At 38.1% G+C, this 6,000-nt stretch overlaps 1 protein-coding gene across 2 annotated transcripts in view; it reads left to right on the top strand.

The window, feature by feature from the left end:
- Nucleotides 1–1,694: 1,694 nt before the first annotated feature.
- LOC109432926 (uncharacterized) overlaps nucleotides 1,695–6,000 on the top strand; it is a 39,021-nt gene continuing 34,715 nt past the window's right edge. For both annotated transcript variants that reach the window (XM_062845153.1, XM_062845152.1), the window contains exon 1: nucleotides 1,695–1,972. The gene's annotated coding sequence lies outside the window, so the exon portion shown is untranslated. The remainder of the gene's footprint in view (nucleotides 1,973–6,000) is intronic.

The raw sequence follows: 6,000 nt of genomic DNA, 5'->3' as shown, positions 1-6,000 counted from the left end.
TTCGGTCGGTTCTGTTTTGTGCTGTTTTTGTGTTTTTCCTGTTGCATACATTTAGGCTTCAATTAGCAATGATACAAGGTTAGCATACTTTTAGGAGTTTATCAAGTACATATGGTCGACGTTCGGTCAGAGTGGACTACGAGATTTTTTCCATAGGTAAAAATATGCGAAGGATTTCAAAAACTTTGAACTTTTCGTCATTATTTTGATGCAGATGTTTGGTTACATAAAGGAACTATAGTATTCCCGATAAAAAATGTACTACATTTGACATCACAAGTTTTATGCAGGGCATTTTTCTGAAATCGTTGAAAAACAGATGCTCCGGTCTAACTTAACGCCGACCATATATTGCTGAAACCTATCAAAAATGCGTTTTTGCCATAAATCAGTAAAATTTCAAGTTAAGTTTAAACTTTTTTAGATCAAACAAGCCTAGATTTTACAAGGATTGCAATGACTCTGTTTTATTAAACATATAATGTAATTTGAAAATTTTCATGCAAAAAAATATGGGAAATTTTGAGGTACATTAAATAAGCAGTTCAGATTTCGAAGGTAAGTTGTTGGTACTTACCATGCAGAAAACCTTAGTTTCGGAAAGATTCACGAAGATTTTCTAAAAAAAAACACCATCTATCTGGCAGGAATTCGTGAGGTAAGATCAAATTCCCGTTAGATACGCTATGGTACGCACTTGGTACACTCACTTAACGGTATTTATTTTAATGTTGGTTACCTCATGGTGTGATAATGACATGGGTCGTTGTTCTTGGGTTATTTGAGAATAAGAATGCAATAATTTGGTCCGAAGTGCTGATTGCAATTCATGTTACTAAGTGGTTTGTCTACAGGGTTCTGACGTCTTAGAAAATGTAGTGGAGAAAGCTGGGAAATATCCTACAGAGCATGCTAAACTTATTTTTTTTTTTCATTTATGAATGCTCTCATATATAAATTGATAGAAAGTTGAAGCCGCAAAACAAATCAATTTTTCATGTTACAAAAGTGACCCCTATGGCTTGGTCTATGTTAGCTTTAGTATCAATTACCATGCGTCTCCATTGTAAACCTGTGTTACACTTAAGGACAAACGTCTTGAAATCCCGGTTCAACAGTGCATCAAAACTTCAGACGCACTAATCTCAAGAAGCAAGCTTCAAACAACAATGCATTTTATTATTCTGTTCTTGCTCACTTGTAATAAGCTTAAAATAAGAAGCTCAGGTGCGCTGGTTTTGTTTACGAAGAGATCTGTGCCCTCAAAATCGTGAGTAGGTGCCAAAGTCGGCCATTGTGGCGGCCATATTGGGATTCTAACAAGTCTGTCCTTAATATGTCGTTATTGTTTATGGATGTTATCAAGCTCTCGAAAAAGAATAACTGACTTATTTCATTCCATTTCTTCATTCCAATGTTTCCCCGAAGTCGTTAATTCTATTTTACACCTGCCCAGGCTAATATTTCCACGTACCAAATACCTACAAACAAAGCGCACTTCTTCCAACGAAACCAGTCAGTGCCACGCCGCCTCAAGCCACAGAAAACATACCATTGCTTTTCCCTGTATGTCATGTCGCCCACCTTCCACCCCACTGGTTTCGGACTAGAAACATACAAAGTTATGTCGCAAAGTGGTCATCGCTGGCGTTGTCCACCCAGGTCGGTCGGTTGGTCTGTCTCAGTCGGTCCGACTGCCTTCGGGGGGTAAAAAACGAAACAAGTCCGCAATGGCAATTAGTAACACCCGCGTCCATCGTCCTGTCGACAAGTGTTGCCTAGCGAGTACCGGGCGGGTGGCAAGTGCGTTGTCGTCGTCGTCATTTCGCCCCGAAAGATTAATGAGTACTTAACAACTTTTCATCGACGACGACGCAGATAGGGGACATACACATGGGGGAACCCTTGTCATCGCTGCGGATGGAATTGTGCTGTAGTGTTTCTAGAGTGAGATTGTGGAGTGGGGGATATAGTAAGTGTGACATCAAGCGAGATCCCCAGCGACTGTCCAGCAGAGATAATGGAAGAATAACAGTTTTCCCAGTACCTACCAGAGCCAACGTAGGATTTTTTTGTTGCCACGGATGTTTCCCATCTTGCGTTGCACCAACTCCGGTTCTTCAGTTCCTTGGAAGTGCAAACAAATTAATTCTCCTGGCTGCCGCACAGCTGCCGGTGGCGGCTGACGACCGGATATTGGTGAAGTAACGTGGCAGGTTTTTTGTCGACTGTTTTCCTCTTCAACAAGTGCAGTGCAGTAGTGGTGGTGATGGTGGTGATGTGATAAGGCTTCCTTGCTTCAGGAAGGGAACTGTCGATGCAAATGTCCGTTCACTGTGGTTCGAATTGACGATTTAGCGAGTAAATTTTCTACTAGATTTCCATTCATACTGGAATTATTGCAGGAATACGCCTAAGATTGCTCGAGGAATACTTTCAGAGTTTATTAAAGGATTTCTTCAGAAATTTTCCCTAAACTTTATTATTATCCTATTCCGGGAATACCACCAGTGAAATATCGAGCTTTTCTCCAGGTATTCAAGTATCAAATTCTTCAGAAGTTTCTTCAGAAATTCTTCCAGAAATGCCTGCTTGAACTTCCTCTGAAATTCCTATTGGGCTTTCTTCAAAAAAATATCCGGAGGTTTCTGCACATTTTTTCTCAGGAGGATTTCTTTTGGGGATTTCTTCAGTAATTCCGGCAAGTGATTAATTTAAACGTTCTTTCATGAAGTTTTTCTGAAACTTCTCCTAACATTCCTTGAAAAATCCACCAGAGATTCCTTCAGAAATGCTTCCAAAGGTTCCTCCAAGAACTCATTATGAAATTTCTTCAGGGATGCTTGCAAGAAGTTCCTACAAGGATTTTTCTAGAAATTTCTGGTGATGGAACAATCAGATATTGTTCTTGTTATTCTTTCAGAGATTACTGCAGGAGTTGTTAGATGGGAATGAATCTTAATAAATCCCTGGAAAAAAATACCTTTCACAAACTTCTGGAAAAGAAAGTGAAAATTAATGCATGAGAGTACCCCTGAATATATGGTGTAATGCCTAAAGGGGCTGTCCATAAGCCACGTGGTCATTTTTTCTGAAATTCAGCCCCCCCCCCTTCTTCGTGATGTTGCGTGGTTTTTGACCGAACCCCCTACCCCCCAAGCGACCACGTGGCTTTTTTCTGTTAGTTTTTTTTGACAATTAATAACATTCTAACTATGAAGTTTTGCAAACATTTCATAATTTCGAGGCGTATTTCTGATTAGAGTTTGTTATACATCGTGGATGGATTGAAAAGTCTAGAACAGTTTTTTTTTTTCAGATTGCACAATGACGCAGAAACTTTTAAGTAGAGGTTCATGGGCAAATTCGCTAGGTATATCATGATAAATAATGTTGTGGCCCAAGAGAGGGAGCGAGTAAAACATTCGCAAGTGCATCCCCAGGTAAAAATTTGTTGCTGTACAAACGTTTCTCCAACAATTTTAAATCAGTCTTCATTTGAACAGAAACTGAACACAAGAGGCATAATTCTTTATTCAGCTCCTAAACATCTAATTCTGGTGATTTTTTTCAACCTTCAGCTTATTTGAGGTTTTTTAAAAAGCTAGTTTATGCGCTTAATCAATAATCAATTAAGTTCATCAATTGTGTAAAAATAAAAACAAAAATACTTTCGAAAGCTTATTTTTACCATTAGTCGCTTCTATTTCCAGAACTGGTGTATAGGAATGTAGGGATTAATCTGTGAGGAATCTGGGAATTGAACTCGGACCTCCTAATTTATAGTCACTTACCTTAGCACCTACACCACACACAATAGTATACGTATCCTCGAAAACAAGAGCTTTTCTTGTTGTGTCTGAATAGTCAAGGACATAAGTTGAACTAAGTTTTATTAAGGCTGAAGAAGCGCTGTGGGCTACACGAAAATATGCTTCGGTCAGCTGTCAAAAATTATTTGATTTATGGTTGAACAACAGATGATTAGTACTGCATGTTGGTATATGCTTTAAAGCTGGTTACGCAGATGAAGAATATTCTTCTTCTTCTTCTTCTGTATGGTTTTACATTCCCACTGGAACTTGGCCTGCCTCTCCCCATTGTTATTAATTGGAGGGCTTTCTTTGCCAGCCATTGCATGAATTAGTATATTGTAAGGCAAGCACAATAGGCCGTATGAATAGAGCTAAGTAAATACTCTGTACTAAATCTATGTGAAGTCATGGAGCAATCCTCTGTGAATCTTCACAGAGATCTAAGTAAAGAGCATTTACTCAGTTTTATTCATATGGCCTAATGTCACATTATGCCCAGGGAGTCGAGAAAATTTTCCCAACTGGAACGAGAATCGAACCCGCCGTCTCCGGATTGGCCAACCATAGCCTCAACCACTAGGCTAGGCTAGGAATATTCTATTTAACTTGATATTCAGCCATCTATGTATTGCTGATAAAAGAGGTAAAACAAGCCATACTTCAGACCAATATTCAGCTGTTATTGTGTTCTGTTTCGTGGTGGCTTATCAGTCTTGAAAAAAAGAACACTATTTATTTTATTTTGTCCGACATTTCGGTCCGTTTGGGACCTTCTTCAGGGACTCCCTAAAGACTGACAAGCCACCACGATACAGTTTCGTAAAACAGTCGAACACACCAACTTTATTGTGTTCAGCTACTGAAACCTTTAATCAACCACTGTTCAGCTAATACTCTCACTGTTCAGCATTCATTGTTACTTGGGTCGCTAACAGAACATATGAAAGTAAGTATCCGTAAAGGTTTAGCCTGATTTGGTGATCAGCCACGTTAACTGGAGATGTTGAGCAGAATCATCATATTTGGGTAGTGTTCATCATAGAGAGAAGCACTCGAATTCAACCTACCCTAAAGTCATTTACATTTATCTAATGTTGCTAGAAGAGAATTATGTGACTTGTAGTCTTAAGGCGAAACTGGAAGCATTTTCTCATTTTTTTGGTTTTTGATTTTTTATTAAATTACGAAGCAATATTTTCAAAATCGGTTTTCGTGCACATGTAGAGCATGGATCAAGGTATCTTCTGAATTTTTTTGAGGTGGAAAATGTTTTCCATTTTTACAAAAAAACATTTTTTTGTGAAGTTTCATTCAAAACTGGTTTCTGCAAAAACGAAAAACATTTTCCACTACATAACCAAATTAGAAGATACCTTGATCCATACTCTACATGTGTACGAAAACCGATTTTGAAAATATTGCTTCATTATTTAATAAAAAATCCAAAACCAAAAAGTGAGGAAATGCTTCCCGTTTCGCCTTAAGCAAAGTGATAGAAAGACTACACAAATGATCAGATTGTGAAACGAACATGTATTTGGTTGTAGTTGATACTGCGTTTTTTCGGTTTTGGCTTGAGGGAAACATGTAGTAAAATTAACAGGGATTGTGTAATTTTGATGAAATTGTAAGAAAAAAACGAAGCAATTCGAAACAAAAATGAATCAATTACCTACTTTGATTTTTTTTAAATCAATGTGCACTCAAATGTGTGTTTTTTTTGAAAATTTAACCTTTCCCGTATGACATTCGTTCTCCAAGGTACAGGTGATTTGAAGATACGGAACATGGCCGCACGCAAAAGGGATGTCCATCTAGCTGGCAGGACACCAAGTGCGTACCATTTCTGAACGTACCTGACGAATTCTTAGAAAACAGGTGTCCCGCTGGATGGATGGTGGTTTTTTCGAAAATCTTCGTAAATCTCTCCGAAGTTAAGGTTTTCTGCAAGCATTCCTGTACAAAGACATGAAATTCATGGAAATTGGATTCCACGAGACATACTGTCAAATATTTCAACTTAACATCTTGAAACATAATCTTTTGGGAATTCTGTGAACGTAGGATTATTTCATCAATTGAAAATAAAACAAATTTTTGCAACGATTACTGAATTAATTGCTCCAACGAGTACTTCAATTAATTGCTCCTGAAAATTCACTTGGAATTTTTCCAAGGTTTCCAC

Source organism: Aedes albopictus, chromosome 1 (assembly GCF_035046485.1).
Source record: "Aedes albopictus strain Foshan chromosome 1, AalbF5, whole genome shotgun sequence".
NCBI lineage: Eukaryota > Metazoa > Arthropoda > Insecta > Diptera > Culicidae > Aedes > Aedes albopictus.
The sequence above is the reverse complement of the archived record's forward strand: the minus strand, read 5'-3'. Positions and strand labels throughout refer to the sequence as shown.